Here is an 18132-nt window from a genome sequence, read left to right as displayed (position 1 = left end):
ATTATGCGACTTGATATTGTATTGATACAACACGATTGTGTGATCATTGTACAGGTCAATTTATATTGTAGATCTAATGACCCATTCATTTAGTGTCTGAGAACACTGAAGAATACTGAATACTGTACTTGAGGTCATATCCTCACAGAGAGATCAATCAACAAGGGCAGTCCTCTTGATAGTACTGCAACACAGTAAACCAAGCTATACAGTACAGTGCTTTTATCAAGATGCTTGAATAAAACACTGTATATAAATGTAGCCTCAAGGTAGGAGCGTTGTGCCAGTAACCAAAAGGTTGCTGGTTTGAAACCTGGAGCCAACAATATGAAAAATGTGTCACAAAATGATCTTTTGGTATTTCTTTTCATTCGTCCACTGTTGATATAGTCCCAAAAATGTTTTGCATATCAGAAGTCAAGTTTTCAAGATATTGGCCTTTCAAGAAGCAAAGTATCGCTGTCCACATCATCCAGATGATGATGCAAAATTATAGAGCGAGAGAGAGAGAGCACATAGACATACTGTCTTTAAAATAGAACATCTTACCAATCATGCCAGTAAACCAGCTACTTAAATTGCTTTTCTTTTCCTGAATGTACATGCTATATCTTAGACCGTATCTCCCACTGAACGCGAGAGGGTGAAACTGCAGATGGGCTTTGATGGTGTTGTGCGTTGAGGCAACAGTGAAGCCTCACATTATTGTAAACACTACACATGAACACAGTGCCATGTCCTTTAGTAGGTATGGTACTTTAGAACTGATCTCAGGCTTGATATGTTTCCCAGTATATCAACCTTGGCACCACCTTGGTACTGTAGGGCATTGGGCTCCGCCTGTGCAGGTTTGGGTCACAGGGGGGAGAGAACCGTGCTGGCCTGGTGAGCATTATTAAGTTTTCGGTGACATGAATTATGATAGATTATTGGTCAATAATTTAACATGTGCGTTAGATGGACTATATTTACAGGACCACCTGATGTTGCCTGAATAGAGGTTACACTATAGGGAGTAAATAAATAATACATCTCTTTTAGGCTGTGCTTTAATACCATTAAATATTCAGCTATTTGGATGATTGAATTTACTGCTAAATTACAGCTTCCCTGTTGATAGGACTAGGCGGAGAAGTGGCCGGTGTGTGCTGGGATGGGAAACCGGCCAGAAGTGAAGCAACGCACGCATACACACACACACACACACACGCGCGCTCTCTCTCTCACACAGACACACACCCGCACATACACACACACATACGCCCACCCCCAGGTGGCATATGCCAGAATAGACTGGTTACCTGATGATACTGTATGCATCAGTTGGCACATCTAGAATAAATACAGTACTATATTAACCCACGGTGGGCATGTTTCAGTTAGAGATTATTCACTGAACTGATTGCGTTCAGTCTCGCAAAAGAGGAATAGTTTTATTTTGCAACGCTGTATTAATCATATGATCCAAAATTATAGTAATACATCCACCTTTTTTAGACCATAACATGCAGTGTGATGATCATACTGTCCAGGGAAAGAAAAGGCAATGCTTCAAGACCTGATTCAGCTCCAACTCTACACATATTGTGTCTACCTGAAAGATTTGGCTTGGTATTGATATTTAGCACAACAATGATTACCAGCAATATTTTGGCATCCCGCCTCTGATTCCGGAATTGGTAACCAAAATGAGAAATGGTGCAATTAGAGGGGTTCACATACATTATTTAGCTCTCATTAGCTTCCTGTGACATTGCAGGCTCCGGACCAATGAAAAGTGTTGGCCGGGCTTAGGCAATTAGTACAATTAGTGGTGTCGGATCTGGCGTTGGTTCAGACCACATGGCCCGGAAGATACCAGCCTGGTGTCACTTGTGTAATTTGTAACTTTGCATGGGAAATAATGGGTTTGACTGGGGGTAGAGATGTGTCAACGTATTATTCTGTGCAACAAGGGTTGTATCATGGGGTACAGGTTTCCTGCAGGTTCCTGGATGGTGGGGGGGGAGGGAGTGGCCATTTTGACTCTGATGATGAGGAATAGGGACAGAGGTCCAACCAAGTGCTAATTAGCAGTCTGGGTTGTGTTTGTTTTCGTTAACGCATGTTTATGCTGATAAAGTTGGACTTGCCAAAAAATCCCAGTCCCACGTTGGTGCCCGCTCAAGCTGTTCTGCGTTCTCCTTTAGGAATGATGGGAAGTCTTGCTCAGTGCCACTGGTCACACTTGTAGTGTCAGTGTTAATCAGTGATTACTAGACATGTTACAGTGTTTTCTTCAGTCAATAACTGAGATTGATCATTATGTACAGATGTAGGATCAGAATTTGAGCCAGCTTGCTACAGTAGGAAAATAGTCCAGCAACAAGAGGAAATGTGAATTATTATGTGGATTATAGTTCATGGACATTTTGTTGATCAATGGACATTGATACATTTTTTGTTATGGCAAATCAAGTCTGATATTTTAAAGTGGAAATTACAAACTTTAGAAGCCTTTTTAAAAGTAGAATACGTTACAAGTTTGCATTTCCTGCACAAATTCTCAGCAACAAAAGAGGGATCAAATAAAGATGGTCAGTGATTAAGCATGTCTAGCAATCATAACTTGTCGTGAAAAGTCTCATTTGGTTTACCGTTATTTAATAGTCCACCTTAAGTCATATTACTATGTTATTCCAGACCTTGGACATGAAGTTCACATCCTGCTTCAAGTGATTAGGTCCAGATTCAGTATAAACTCATGGCTGAACATTATTTAAGAGCCCTGTTAACATTATGAGTGGGGGGAAAAAGAGCAAAGAAAGTAAACAGGTGTTGTGTACTTTAGAAAAAGCTAAAGCTAACGTGTTCCAGAATAGCGAGGCATAATTATACTGTGCTGGATTATGGAAAACATTTTGCATGTTAATTAAGCCAGCTATGTTCATTGATTTTCTGTTATAATACTTAAATTCACCATTAATAATTCATATTTCTGCCAGCCCTTCCATTTTTCACACACCTGGGTTGTTGTTGATTTGAATTAAGTGGATTTAAGATGTTTCCTCTAGCAGTGTCATCGCAGGGGATGGCTATTAACTACATTATGTAAAATAACTTTTGACAGTTTTGACACCCACATTATTATTATTTGTAATTTATAAATGAAACATGACACATCTGACTTGTTCTTTACATTCACAGATTAGAGGGGAAATGAAACACTCTTCACAATATTAGTGTCACGTCCTGACCATAGTTCCTTTTTTATGTCTCTGTTTTAGTTTGGTCAGGGCGTGAGTTGGGGTGGGCATTCTATGTTTTGTAGTCTAGGTTTTGTATTTCTATGTGTTGGGCCTGGTATGGTTCCCAATCAGAGGCAGCTGGCAAACGTTGTCTATATTTGAGAACCATACTTAGGGAGCCTGTTCCCACCTGTGTTTGTGGGTAGTTGTTTTCTGTTTTGTGTGTATCACCTGACAGAACTGTTTCGTTTGTTCGTTTTGTTCTAGTGTTCAGTTCCTTTATTAAATCTACCATGAACACGTACCACGGTGCACCTTGGTCCTCTTCACCTTCTTCCACCTATGACAACCGTTACAGAACTACCCACCAAAAAAGGACCAAGCAGCATGGTCACCAGGAGCAGCGTGGAATGGACTCATGGACATGGGAGGACATTCTGGACGGGAAGGGTTACTACACATGGGAGGAGATCCTGGCTGGAAGCGATCGCCTCCCATGGGAACAGGTGGAGGCAGCCAGGAGAGCGGAGGCAGCAGGTAAAGGGAGCCAGCGCTTTGAGGGAACACGGCTGGCAAGGAAGCCCGAGAGGCAGCCCCAAAATGTATTGGGGGGGGGGCACACAGGGAGTGTGGCTAAGTCAGGTAGGAGACCTGAGTCAACTCCCCATGCTTACCGTAGCGAGAAGTTGACCGGGCAGGCACCGTGTTATGCCGTGAGGCGCACGGTGTCCCCAGTGCGCAGGCATAGCCCGGTGCGCTACATCGCAGCACCTCGTATCGGCTGGGCTAGAGTGGGCCAGGAATAATCAAGTCGGCTCAGCGCATTTGGTCACCAGTGAGTCTCCTCGGCCCGGGTTATATGGCACCAGCCCTACGCACAGTGTCCCCGGTTCGCCAGCACAGCCCAGTGCGGTCTGTTCCACCCCGCCGCACTTGCCGGGCTACAGGGGGTATCCAGCCAGGGCAGGTTGTGCAGGCTCGGTGCTCAAGACCTCCAGTGCGCCTCTACGGTCCGGTCCATCCGGTGCCTCGTCCACGCACCAGGGATCCTGTGGCAGCCCCACGCACCAGGCTGTCTCTCCGTCTCCTCCCTCCAGGTGCTCCTGCCTGTCCGGCGCTTCCAGAGACGCCCGTCAGTCAGGAGCTGCCAGAGCCGCCCGTCAGTCAGGAGCTGCCAGAGCCGCCCGTCACTCCGGCGCTGCCAGAGTCGCCCTTCACTCCAGCGCTGCCAAAGTCACCCTTCACTCCGCCCTTCACTCCGGCACTGCCAGAGTCGCCCTTCACTCCGGCGCTGCCAGAGTCGCCCTTCACTTCGGCGCTGCCAGAGTCGCCCTTCACTCCGGCGCTGCCAGAGTCGCCCTTCACTCCGGCGCTGCCAGAGTCTCCCGTCTATTCGGGGCCGGCTGACGGGGTCCCCAGTCCGGAGTCGGTGGCAAGGGTCGCCTCTCCAAAGGCGCCACCTAAGTAGGCCCAGACTAAGGTGGAGTGGGGTTCACGTCCCGCGCCAGAGCCGCCAATGCGGACAGATGCCCACCCAGACCCTCCCCTATGGGTTTAGGTTTTGCAGCCGGAGTCCGCACCTTTGGGGGGGGTACTGTCACGTTCTGACCTTAGTTCATTTTTTATGTCTCTGTTTTAGTTTGGTCAGGGCGTGAGTTGGGGGGGGCATTCTATGTTTTGTAGTCTAGGTTTTGTATTTCTATGTGTTTGGCCTGGTATGGTTCCCAATCAGAAGCAGCTGGCAATCGTTGTCTCTGATTGAGAACCATACTTAGGGAGCCTGTTCCTATCTGTGTTTGTGGGTAGTTGTTTTCTGTTTTGTGTGTATCACCTGACAGAACTGTTTTGTTTGTTCTGCTTTGTTGTTTTTTTGTTCTAGTGTTCAGTTTCTTTATTAAATCTACCATGAATACGTACCACGCTGCACCTTGGTCCTCTTCACCTTCTTCCACCTAAGACAACCGTTACAATTAGCTCTAACCCTTCAGAGGGTCATCAGCATCATATGGTTCAGTGCAACTAGAAAGCTAGAGTCAAATGTATTTATTTTTTAAATTTCCTTTCTCAGGTTTTTGAAAAGAGGAGACAAGATGTTTCTTATCTGCCAACCTCACTTCCAGAACTACAAACTAGTAAATTAAATAAAATCAATGTTATTTGTTACATGTGCTGAATACAACAGGTTCAGACCTTACAGTGAAATGCTTACTTACAAGCCCCTAACCAACAATGCAGTTTAAAGAAAAATACGTGTTAAGAAAGTATTTACTAAAATAAACTGAAGTAAAAAATAAATGCATAAAAAAAAAAAAAATCTTGGTAGGCTGTTTGTGTGCACCAGTCAGTTTACAGTTTACTTACGTATATCATATTTCTAGGGAGGCGAGTGTGAGAGACAAACATCGAATTAGCCAAAACTATCAGTTCGTGTTTTTTGGCATGCTCTTGAATGCAGGTGAATGAACGATCCCTGCTTGTCCATTTCATCTTCTAACCCCATGTTTAACAAGATAGACTCTCGTCCTCACAGCCTAGGAACCATGTCCTCCTGCTGGCAAGCTAAATGACTATATCCCTCAAGGAGCCAACCTGTGAAACAATGATGGAACAAACAAGCAAACAAACCAACAACAACGGCCACCGCCGCAATCAAGTTTGTCCTTGAATTTCCACACCTGTGCTCGTGGAACGTGGCAAGGCCGTTTGTGAATTGGAGGAACGCGACATGTTTGTCCAGCGTCAAATCTGCGCGTGTTTATCCCCTCGTTTTTCCCAGCATTGTTTGTCTTCTCTTTGTGGCGCTGAAACGCTCAAATTGCATTTCTCAGATGTTTGTTCCCTGGAGGTGTGCGCTTGGCGGCAGGTGTCTGCGGGAAAGAGAAGGGGGGGGGGGACAGAGAGATAGCGAGAAAGATCTCCCACTCATTCCCCACAACAGTGTTGAATTTATGCTGAGATGCTTCATACATCTGCCATAGATGCTCCTTAGCAATGTAAATGCATGCTGATGATCTTGCATTTTCAATGTGGCACTCTTATATGCCTACAACGATTCTGAGTTAATTGTTTAGCAGAGGAACTGAAACTTCTAAAAAAAACTGTTTTGTAAGTGCATCTTCTTGTGCAATATGGCACAGATTCTTTCTCAGTCTTAATTCAAGATACTTAAGGAAACAGCTATAGATAACACCAGGGACATTTACACCACCAAATGCAGCAGAAACCACCTCCATTATTAACCAGATTCTCAATTCAATTAGCTAACCTTGACCTGAGCTTTATTGTATTCCTAGCAAAGAGCATTACAATACATTGCTGTCAACTCCTATCCTTTGAGCGGTCCCTCTGCAGGCTCTGAATAGCATATAATAGATATTGAACTGTAAATTTGAATTGAAAGCCCGGGTCATTGTGCCTCATTGACTTTAGACCACAAAAGCCAAATGATGTCTTAGTTGAGAGAAATATATCAAAGGATATCAACAATTATGAGTCATAAACACGCCTGGAGACGTGCCTGGCGGGCGTATAGCAGCGGGAATTAGCATGTTGAGCTGATAAATATGCATGTAAAGACGCTCCCAGAGGAATAACATGCGTGTGATTGATAGCTTTGGAATTGAAGGATGTGTAAATTCCTTTTATTCTGTGGTTGTGTTGTTGTACTGCCGAAATACATCTCACTTGTTAAAAGTTTTACCAACTTTATAATCCTTAATGCCACATCTGTTTTCTGTCTTTATAGCGCCTGTAAAACGCCATTAAATTATTACCACCAGCTGGCCTCATTGCACAATAACCTCACTTATCTGTTATTCTCCAGGAATACTTTTGATTTATAGACCCTCTTAGAATAAATGATATTTTATACATATGTATATATAAATAAACAAGGGGAAATGTGTTCTCTTAAATAATTCATGAGTTTTACTTTGAATAAGTTACTTGGTAGAAGTTTGAGTTGAGCTTGTATGATAGATTTGATGCTAGATTCACCCTACGTGGATGATGGACTGAGTATATGTTATTGATGTATAACTATTTGTATGCTTTTACATACATTCAAATGGATATACATGTGGAATACAGTATGTGAAAATTAGCATTTTTGTTTTAACGAACGAGTATGTATTTATTTACTGTTTTGTCATATTTTGTCATATGCAAAATACCTTTTACATTTGGAATAAACATTATTTCCAGAATATTCCTAAATGCACTTTACTGTGGATTGTATAGTATTGGGATTTAGATTTGGATGTCTTCATTCTATTCATCTAAATCCTTCTTTAAATGAAAAGTGTTATAAAGTTCTTAAAATGATATGAGATTTCAAGCTCTTTGTATCATCACAACTCAAATCAAACTCTCCTAAACATTTCCCCTCTGAAGTATTCCAGCACCCCCTAATGTCAATATGACGTTATAGAAATGAAATGAGATGCATGTCCAAATAGATAAATAGAATATATTTCAACACCATTTACATTAAAACACCCCATTGCTTTCTAATCTATAGTCAACATTGTACAAAACAGTATTTACATAATTGTAGGGAAAGGAATCAGTTCAACTTTGGCATTCTTTGTGATTATGGGGGTGCAGATAAGCATGCAGCAAAGCCCTGGAGTAGCAATAAAAGTTGTTTGTTTAGCTGCTATACAGTCTGTTTATTTCTAGCTACACACAGAGGAGGTAATGATATATTATTGCTCAAGGTTAAGGGAGCGTCAACCTGCATGTCCTTTGAGCACGGTCCTCTTGGGTTTCAGCTTCATAAGAGCTCAAATACAGGGAGGAAAATAAACCATGTAAAGATTAATCAGACCTGTCATTTCCTTGAGGTGTTACTTTTGCATTTTGCATTGTTATTACTATTATCTATATTTGTATCTTTGTTACAGTTTTCTTTCAATTATATGATCTTATAGTGTTGGTGGTCATTTTTTACACTATATCAGCCATCATAATCACATATTCAATTAGTAGTGATTCCAGACACCTTGGCACTCTGCATCTCACTGATTCATTGTATATTTTTCTGTCAACCATGATGTTTGATTTTTTTTTACTGGTCACAACAACAAAACACATATTTTGGCAGAAAGAATTCTAATTAAAAAGGAGAACACACACACACCTATAGCATCAGTCTGTAGCTGGGATTAGAGGAAACCATGGGCTTGGCCAGGTTTCCATGTCAGAAGCAGTGTGTTTGTGGGCTTAAAGAGGCTCTTTTTTCACATCCTGCTGTTTCCCCGTGATAATTTCACATCCATTTTCTTGCGTTTAGGCATTAAACCCTCAGAAGTTAATTCTTTGTGTTTGTAGTGTATGAGACTGCACATTGGGGTTGAGAAACACACTCTACTATGGGTTCTCTGTAGAATAGCACACACAGTGCAAACCAATAATCCCACTGAGAGAGGTTAAAAAACATTACAGCCAATTTGTTCTCCAACCGTCCTCTGATTTGGCATTTTGTTGTATCATTTAGAAAGTTGATTTGATCTGTTATACATTTGGATGTGCATTGATGATGAAGTAATAGTTATTAAAGTTATTGCAAAGTCGGTCCACCTACAAAACAATGGGCCTTATAGCCTGTAGACTCACAACCTGATCTCAGAGCATTTTGTATTATTCTATATATAAATCCGAGGCACTCCATTTTGTATGATATGGTACAAATTCACAAAACGTATGGTATTTTTCGAATTCTAGCTAGGTGACTAACTGAAGCTAGCTGGGGTTTAGGGTTGAGGTCAGGGTTAAGTTTAGGAGTTAGGTTAAATGGTTAGCTAAAATGGTTAAGCTTAGGGTTAGGAGAAGGGTTAGCTAAAAGGGTTCAGGTTAGGGTTAGGGTAAGCTAACATGCTAAGTAGTTGCAAAGTAGTTAAAAAGTAGTAAGTAGTTGAAAAGTTGCTAATTAGCTAAATGCTAAAGTTGTCCGGGATGAGATTCAAACTCGCAAACTTTGCGTTGCTAGACGTTTGTGTTATACGCCCACCCACCCACGTTTTTGCCTTAAGTAACCATGTGTCTTATGTAAGTAACCATACCAAACGTAACATATCATACTAATTGAAGTGTTCCAGATTTACATGTATTATGTTACGTCTAATCTTTGAGACCAGGCTGGTAGACTGCACAGTGTGAATACCTTCCCTTTAATTTGTTCCAATAAAACAACTATTGTTCATAAAATGTCCTTGTCGGTATTAAATGCATTGGCTCCATAAAGCGTCGGTTCCGTCCCTGTGCGGCCGACACGTGACGCAAACCCCTTGTTCACGACAGCACTTGATACCCGCTCTCACTCCTACTATGCCCTGGTAGTTCAGTACATTGTCTCTTCTCCACTCACACAGAGGAACAGCCATCCTCTGTGTACGTGTGTTTGTTTTTCCCGATTGGTAAACACACTCATTTGGTGAGAGTAGCACAGCATCTGATTTCCCATGGGGCCCCTGAGGGCCTTGAGCACTACCTGTCAGCACACCTGAGCTCCTCTCCTCTGCATTACCCAGCAGTATCGCTGACTCCACCGCCTGTGCTCACACAACCGGCAATACAAACAGGCACAAGGTTGCCTTGAGAGGGGCATCAGCATCATAGGGCTCAGAGTTAGTTAGGGGACTATAACTAACTCACCAGGGGAGGTGGTGACCATGTATGGTGCTGTTCAATGTTTACTGCGTGCTGGATTGGGGAGTAAGTTGTTATTTTAGTGACCAAAATGTGCAATTCGAACTCCGACCTGTGAGAGGAAGCAATACTTAACACAGCGTCTAGTCTGCTGGAAAGCCACACAAAGAAGATGTCATTTATGTCCACTACACTGTATGTGAATATACAGTATTATGACATTCTGAGGCTAGTCAATGGACATGTAAGACATATATAGTATTATGCTGTCACGTGCAGGGTTCATACTGTGGCAAACGGAGTGTTTCATGTTCCCTCTGAGCATTGCCTACTTACTTATCATGACATCTCCTGCCACAGCCAGCATTTCACACCTCCTGCTATGTGTAGCATTGTCATCTATTTTTAGGGGCAAAATGTCACAATATAACTAAGACTTAATTTACAAATTAAGAACCTGAGAAATAGATATTTTCAATGCCTCAAATCTCTGAGAGGTGGGAATATTTTGAGATGGTGTTGTGATCTAGCATATTTTTTTCTATTTTACTTAACTTGCCCTTTTGATAGTTAGACTGATACTCATTCTTTGCACAAACCACTTATAAAAGTATAACAGATTCAGTGTGCAAACATCACCTCTATGGTATTTTACAAGGGGTTGAGGAATAGTTAATCTGGTTGCTCATATGTTCTTTTACGGTGGTGCAGAACATGTCAAATGCTGAAGATGATCATAATCAGATCATGTCATATCTCTGAGCTGATTCAAAACTTTCCCACAATACAGCTGGCATGTCACTCAGGTCTGGTTTATCTAATTAATCCATGTCACCTACATGTATCTTCAACTGTCTAAACAGCACAGCCTTTGTTAATGGCTTCAAAAGATACAGTGTCAGGAAGAGGTCACAATCTGAGGGTTGACTGTACACACAAATAGGACAGGATGTGAATGGATGAACATGCTACTCTCTAAGGACAGAATCATACATATTAGTAAACTCGGCAAAAAAAGAAACGTCCTCTCACTGTCAACTGTGTTTATTTTCAGCAAACTTAACATGTAAATATTTCTATGAACATAACAAGATTCAACAACTGAGACATAAACTGAACAAGTTCCACAGACATGTGACTAACATAAATTGAATAATGTGTCCATGAACAAAGGCGGGGTTGAAATCAAAAGTAACAGTCAGTATCTGGTGTGGCCACCAGCTGCATTAGGTACTGCAGTGTATCTCCTCCTCATGGACGACACCAGATTTGCCAGTTCTTGCTGTGAGATGTTACCCCACTCTTCCACTAAGGCAAGTTCCCAGAAATTTCTGGGGGGAATGGCCCTCACCCTCCGATCCAACAGGTTCCAGACGTACTCAATTGATTTGAGATCCTGGCTCCTCGCTGGCCATGGCAGAACACTGACATTCCTGTCTTGCAGAGAACAAGCAGTATGGCTGGTGGAATTGTCATCCTGGAGGGTCATGTCAGGATGAGCCTGCATGAAGGGTACCACATGAGGGAGGATGATGTCTTCCCTGTAACGCACAGCGTTGAGATTGCCTGCAATGACAACAAGCTCAGTCCGATGAGACACCGCCCAAGACCATGACGGACTCTTCACCCTCAAATCGATCCCGCTCCAGAGTACAGGCCTCGGTGTAACGCTCATTCCTTCAATGATAAACGCGAATCCGAACATCACCCCTGGTGAGACAAAACCGCGACTCGTCAGTGAAGAGCACTGTCTGAGCACTGATGGAGGGATTGTGTGTTCCTGGTGTAACTCGGGCAGTTGTTGTTGCCATCGTGTACCTGTCCCGCAGGTGTGATGCTCAGATGTACTGATCCTGTGCAGGTGTTGTTACATGTCGTCTGCCACTGCAAGGACAATCAGCTGTTCGTCCTGTCTCCCTGTAGCGATGTCTTAGGCGTCTCACAGTACAGATTTAGCAATTTATTGCACTGGCCACATCTGCAGTCCTCATGCCTCCTTGCAGCATGCCTAAGGCACGTTCATGCAGATGAGCAGGGACCCTGGGCATCTTTCATTTTGGTGTTTTTCAGAGTCAGTAGAAAGACCTCTTTAGTGTCCTAAGTTTTCATAACCGTGACCTTAATTGCCTACCGTCTGTAAGCTGTTAGTGTCTTAACAACCGTTCCACACGTAAATGTTCATTAATTGTTCATGGTTCATTGAACAAGCATGGGAAACAGTGATTAAACCCTTTACAATGAAGATCTGTGAAGTTATTTGGATTTTTAGGAATTATCTGAAAAAGGAACGTTTCTTTTTTTTCTTAGTTTATATTCATACTGCAATGTGATCAAATCTTTTGCCATGAGAATTATGAGTTAAAATGTAGCTTTCCGCTTGGTTTAAACTTTTGTGCAAGGCAAGTACACAGATTGGTGTCATGACGTTGCCCTCTTTGGGTACAGCAAGCCCCATCCCCCTCTCCCTGCCTCCCCCTTTCCTCCTTCAACTAGGCTGCTGTGGTCAGAGAGAGGTCGTAAATTCCTGAGGATCACCTCATGGCCACACAGTATAGAGATAGAGTGAAGTTTCATAGAGAACAAAGGAATTTCTTCCACCTCACAGAACTCGAGGTCCGGCAAATTTCATGTTCCGGAGAAAGTATAAAAGATCGGTGAAGAATCCAGCTACGAACTAGTCCGTTTGTTACATCTTGGGGAACCTCATGGGAGACGGTGTGGCCACATTACCATAACGCTGTTTATATAATAGCCTCAGATATGATTGTTGTATAAGATGAATGAGTGAGTATGATACTGTTTACACAATTTTACAATGTGATTTTGGACTGTTTAATGAAGGAAAACTCAAAAAGGGAATTGGAGTTAACTAAATCAGAGGATAGCCCCTGAGCCCAGTTAGGGTCATGCATCCTGGGACAGCCCTTTTCTGCAATTCTGAATAAAAGGCAACTTTGAGAAATTATCACCAGACTATGTTTCTCTCAATCACTTGAGTACAAAGGTTGCAGACCATTGCTGAATCTTTTAACCATGCCACATGGTTAAACTCTTAGACTATCGATACCGACAGAATAAGAACAAGTCTTTGATATTAATTACTAGTCTGCAGCTAGGAATTCAGTATCATTGAATGCGAAGAACGACAACCACCGAAACATCCATCTACAAAAACATGAATGAATGTCGCTCCGAACTATCCCCTCTAACCAAGTCAGAGAGAGAGATCGATAAAACTCTCCAACAGAAACAAACTTTTCAACAAAGATCCCAACGACACACAGAGCGTAAATATATATATTGATTGCAATTGTTCCCGAATGAGTGAGCGTTAATGTGCAAAGGATTAACATTTCAATTGTTATAATTATCAACTTTGTAGTGTCTCATCTCACTTGACCCCCACTTCCCCTTTTGTCTAACAAGCCGCGATGCCGGTTTAGCCCACTAGGGCACATTCCCCTATCATTTCTTGTAACCATATTTACATTGTTTGTTTGTATATGCATTTCTGTGATTTACTTAGTTAGTAATAAATAAATGATTTAAGACAATTGATGTATGGATGACTCATAGTGAAGACTGGGTTCGTGCAGATAACCAACAATTTACGACATTTGGAATGAGAGTAACATGAGGTAAAGTAAATAATTCATTAATTCGAAGACTAATTGATCAGATAAAATATCTGAAAAGTTATTTTAGGAAATGATAGCTTTGTAATCTGAATATTTTCCTTGGTGCCCCGACTTCCTAGTTAATTACAGTTACATGATTAATAATTTTGATCGCGTAATACTAATTACAGAGAATCTTTGATAAAAACTAAAAGTCTTCAATTAATGATAGTAAAGACACGACAGTGGCTTCATGGACATTGCAGTGAGCAGATGTGTCCCTCCCCCACAAAGACATAGACCCAACTTCTCAGTGTAGAAACTAGAGCGTGACTGCAACATTTGAATATGAAATAGCAACAGATTTTGTTTCAGACACCTTGCACTGTGTGCAAACAAAGCCACCAATTCTACCAGAGAAAGGGAGAGAATTTAAAGCGTCCCTTTGTCATTGTTCAGAACAGTGTTGTCTTTGTTTCCACTTGTCTCCTTTTCTTGAGAGAATGGGATGAAATATTTTTAAACAGTAATTACCTGGCTGGGATCCGGCAGAGAGAGGGATTAATGGGTGATTGTGGTGCATCAGGTTCTGCATCGTTTGTTAGAAGGTAAGAAGAGGGAAAACGCTACAGACTGTATACAGCAACAAGGAACAGCTGATTTCTGGTGTAACCGTCTTTTCTTTATCCAAGCACAAGTCTCATGCCAAGTCCATCACAAATGAACAACACCGATTTAGCCCCCCGCCTCCCTCCAAATCCATTTGGAAGATGATTCTCTTTTTCCCAATCCTGTTTTTTTGTGCTATATTTTACCTGTTTGTCTCACAACTTGTTTCAGAGTACAGAATTCCACAAATGTGTAATCATGTCTCTGTGTATTTTTTCAAGAACCCTGTTTGGGTATAATTGACAATCGAAAGCCATTTCCAATCAAATCAAAAAATCGAATCAAATTGTATTTGTCACATGTGCCGAAAACACCTTACAGTGAAATGCTTGCTTAGAAGCCCTTAACCAACAGAGCAGTTTTAAGAAGAATACCTCCCCCCAAACAATGATAAAGTAACAAATAATTAAAGAGCAGCAGTATATACAGGGGGTACCGGTACAGAGTCAATGTCACATGTGCTCCTTCTCCGGCCTCTAGTTCACCAGGCTGCGGATTATTGTGCACACCTATCACCATGTCTGTGCCTTGTTTGTATTTTGTATTATGTTTCGTTTATTGATTAAATTATTCACTCCCTGAACTTGCTTCCGACTCCCAGTGCACATGTTACAGAATAACGCCTCACCAAAGAGAAGCATCAGGGAGTGTTTTTTTTGTGTTGGAGGTGATGTTGGGTCCGGGTGTCAGTTCCGGAGCTACCAGGTTGGCCTCAGCCGGTTCGTTGGACTCTCATGCCTCAGCTGGCTTGACAGGTTCCTATGCCTCGGCAGGTTCGACGGGTTCCCCTGCCTCAGCTGGCTCGACAGGTTTCCATACCTCAGCGGGATCGATATGCTCCCATGCCTTTGCTGGCTCGACGGGTGCACATGCATCAGCAGGCTCGATAGGCTCCCATGCCTCAATTGAGTGAACTGGTTCCCGTGCCTCGACAGAAGCAAACAAGGAGTTTTCATCCAGATCGTCAGGTTCTCACAGGTTTCTGCACCTCAGCGGGGCGTCCTGTGCGTCCTAGATTGGCGTCCTGTGGCTGGAGCCGCGCGCCAGGGAGTGGGTACGGTCATGTATGCTCTCTCTCTGGCGCTCTAGGTCAACATGATCCCGTGCCTCCTGCCAGATTGACAGGTTCCCGCTCCTCAGCAGAGGTGACTGGTCAACTCCTGATCCCCAGGATCGTCATTTTGGTCGTCGTCTTGCTGCTGGAGCCGCGGGTCGGGGAGGGGGTACTGTCACGTGTGCTCCCTCTCCGGCATCTAGGTCACCAGGCTGCTGATTATTGCGCACACCTGTCACCTTCATTATGCGCATCAGCGCCTAATGACACTCACCTTGACTCCATCACCTCCTTGATTACCTGCCCTATTTATGTCACTCCCTTTGGTTCCTTCCCCTATTGTTTCTGTTTCATGTCTGTGCGTTGTTCGTGTTTCTTGTTTTGTATTAGGTTTCGTTCATTCATTAAATGTATTCATTCCCTGAACTTGCTTCCTGACTCCCAGCGCACACATTACAGTCAATGTGCCAGTTAGTTGACATTATTAAGGTAATATTTACACGTAGGTAGAGTTATTAAAGTGACTATGCATAGATAATAACAGAGAGTAGCAGCAGTGTAGAAGAGTGGGGGGGCAATGCAAATAGTCTGGGTAGCCATTTGATTAGATGTTCAGGAGGCTTATGGCTTGGGGGTAGAAGCTGTTTAGAAGCCTCTTGGACCTAGACTTGGCGCTCCGGTACCGCTTGCCGTGCGGTAGCAGAGAGGACAGTCTATGACTAGGGTGGCTGGAGTCTTTGACATAACTTGGGCCTTCCTCTGACATCGCCTGGTATAGAGATCCTGGATGGCAGGAAGTGTGGCCCCAGTGATGTACTGTGCCATACACACTACCTTCTGTAGTGCCTTGCAGTCGGAGGCCGAGCTGTTGCCGTACCAGGCAGTGATGCAACCAGTCAGGATGCTCTCGATGGTGCAGCTGTAGAACCTTTTGAGGACCCATGCCACATCTTTTCAGTCTCCTGAGGGAGAATAGGTTTTGTCATGCCCTCTTCACAACTGTCTTGGTGTGCTTGGACCATGTTAGTTTGTTGGTGATGTGGACGCCAAGGAACTTGAAGCTCCCAACCTGCTCCACTACAGCCCCATCGATGAGAATGGGGGCGTGCTTGGTCCTCCTTTTTCTGTAGTCCACAATCATCTCCTTTGTCTTGATCACATTGAGGGAGATGTTGTTGTCTTTACACCACACGGTCAGGTCTCTGACCTCCTCCCTATAGGATGTCTCGTCATTGTCGGTGATCAGGTCTACCGCTGTTGTGTCATCGGCAAACTTAATGATGGTGTTGGAGTCGTGCCTGGCCGTGCAGTCATGAGTGAACAGGGAGTACAGGAGGGGACTAGCACACACCCCTGAGGGGCCCCTGTGTTGAGGATCAGCGCGGCAGATGTATTGTTACCTACCCTTACCACCTGGGGGCGGCCCGTCAGGAAGTCCAGGATCCAGTTACAGAGGGAAGTGTTTAGTCCCAGGGTCCTTAGCTTAGTGGTGAGCTTTGAGGGCACTATATTGTAATTATTTCGCCACTATGGCCTATTTATTGCCTTACCTCCCTTATCCTACCTCATTTGCACACACTGTATATAGATTTTTTCTATTGTATTATTGACTGTATGTTTGTTTATTCCATGTGTAACTCTGTGTTGTTGTTTGTGTCGCACTGCTTTGCTTTATCTTGGCCAGGTTGTAGTTGTAAATGAGAACTTGTTCTCAACTAGCCTACCTGGTTAAATAAAGGTGAAATTAAAAAATAAACGCTGAGCTGTAGTCAATGAATATCATTCTCACATAGGTGTTCCTTTTATCCAGGTGTGAAGTGGCACTGTGGAGTGCAATAGAGATTGCATCATCTCTGTAATCTGTTTGGGCAGAATGGGGTGGGTCTAGGGTTTCTGGGATAATGGTGTTGATGTAACCCATGACCAGCCTTTCAAAGCACCTCATGGCTACAGACGTGAGTTCTACGGGTCGGTAGTCATTTAGGCAGGTTACCCTAGTGTTCTTGGGCACAGGGACTATAGTAGTCTGCTTGAAATGCACTCATAACTTATGACATAATAAGCAATATAATTAGACTAAGCTTTATCTGGGCTTGATAGCCAGCTAGCTAGTAAGCTAACTGCAGGCTAACTATGCAGAGTATTGCATCACGGGAGACTAAATTCACCCTGGGAATCGTAGTATGCTATAGACGAGGGCAATGCAGACGCTTCAAAATGCCAAACAAGGAATTGTGCAGTATGATGAACAAAAACAATATAACATTTAAATGTGTAGCAAATATTACAATTTTACAGTGCATTCGGAAAGTATTCAGACTTCTTGACTTTTTCCACATTTAGTTTCAGGTCTCTCTAGAGATGTTCAATCAGGTTCAAGTCCGGGCTCTGGCTGGGACATTCAGACACTTGTCCCAAAGACACTCCTGCGTTGTCTTGGCTGTGTGCTTAGGGTCATTGTCCTGTTGAAAGGTGAACCTTCGCCCCAATCTGAGGTCCTGAGAGCTCTGGAGCAGGTTTTCATCAAAGATCTCTCTATACTTTGCTCCGTTCATCTTTCCCTCGATTCTGATGTTAACTGAGGAGTGGCTCCCGTCTGGCCACTCTACTTTAAAGGCCTGATTGGTGGAGTGCTGCAGAGATGGTTGTCCTTCTGGAAGCTTCTCCCATCTCCACAGAGAAACTCTGGAGCTCTGTCAGAGTGACCATTGGGTTTTTGGTCACCTCCCTTCTCCCCTGATTGCTCAGTTTGGCCAGGCGGCCAGCTCTAGGAAGAGTCTTGATGGTTCCAAACATCTTCCTTTTAAGAATGATGGAGGCCACTGTGTTCTTAAGGACTTTCAATGCTGCGGAAATGTTTTGGTACCCTTCCCCAGATCTGTGCCTCGACACAATCCTGTCTCGGAGCTCAGCTGAC

This window comes from Oncorhynchus kisutch, linkage group LG2 (genome assembly GCF_002021735.2).
Source record: "Oncorhynchus kisutch isolate 150728-3 linkage group LG2, Okis_V2, whole genome shotgun sequence".
NCBI lineage: Eukaryota > Metazoa > Chordata > Actinopteri > Salmoniformes > Salmonidae > Oncorhynchus > Oncorhynchus kisutch.
The sequence above is the reverse complement of the archived record's forward strand: the minus strand, read 5'-3'. Positions refer to the sequence as shown.